General features: G+C 37.0%; 1 pseudogene; it reads left to right on the forward strand.

Annotated features, from left to right (window-relative positions):
• The first annotated feature begins 697 nt into the window (after positions 1 to 697).
• LOC130034298 (uncharacterized) lies at positions 698 to 783 on the forward strand (annotated as a pseudogene).
• Positions 784 to 1011: the final 228 nt, after the last annotated feature.

The following is a 1011-nucleotide window of genomic DNA, read 5'->3' on the forward strand; positions in this document are numbered from 1 at the left end:
GAACCCGCGTGGCTTTGTCCCTCTGCCAGTACCTTCATGTGTGCGGAGAGTGGTCTCAGCATGGTGGTGGCTGGTCCTGGAGGTCTTCGGCTGCTGGAGCCCTGGTCGGGGCGGGGAGGAAAGCTCAACACGCTCCCCTCCAACGGGCCCCAGTGAGGACAGCCAGGCACGGGGGCACGAGACTGCACTACTATTATGGGTTATATATTATTTGATTCAAAATAGCATTTATATTTGATTGTTGCATTATCACCCATTAAAATGATAAAATCCTAAAATATTTTCTAAACATTTTTCATTATGGAAAAATGCTTTTATTTTTAAATTACCTCTATTTTTTATAATTTTAACTTTGTGTTGAAGAGTTATCAACATATATTTTGCAATCTGCTGTGTGATAATTTCTCATATAAGGATGATGAGTAAGAATACTTTTTAAATGGCTATCATAGCATATTGTCACAAAAATGCAAATCAAAGCAGCAAGTAGATAAAAATCTCACACCAATGCAGGAGGCATGTATCAAAAAGATTAGAATGGGCCAGTGTAAATAATGGTGTAGTGGAGAAGGAACTGTCACTCACTGTTGGTGAAAAAGTTGCCTGGATCAGCCTCTTTGGAAAGCAGTATATAGATTTCTTTTAAAAAGTGACGATATCTTTCCTATAATTCAGTGATTCTACTCCTTAGAATGTACTCCAAGCTTGCTAAAGTAACTGTAGTAAAAGAAATGTATTAACTTCAGATGCTACTGAGGTTGCCTATTCTATATTACTACAGGAGGAAGAAAGGAATCCCATTTCCTTAGAAGGGGGTCCTATTTACTCTACATTTTAGAATAGAAAGACACACGGAGCTGAACCACCACTGAAGCACAATGACAAAAATAGTATGAGAAATAACCTTTTTAAAGAATTTCAGATTAGATATTTTATTTGTTTTTTTTTAAATTTTTTTTTAGTGAAACACCATGAGGTACAGTTATAGACTTATAAACATTTGTGCTTGGG

The sequence above is a fragment of the Sorex fumeus genome, unplaced genomic scaffold, assembly GCF_029834395.1.
Source record: "Sorex fumeus unplaced genomic scaffold, SorFum_2.1 ptg000058l, whole genome shotgun sequence".
NCBI lineage: Eukaryota > Metazoa > Chordata > Mammalia > Eulipotyphla > Soricidae > Sorex > Sorex fumeus.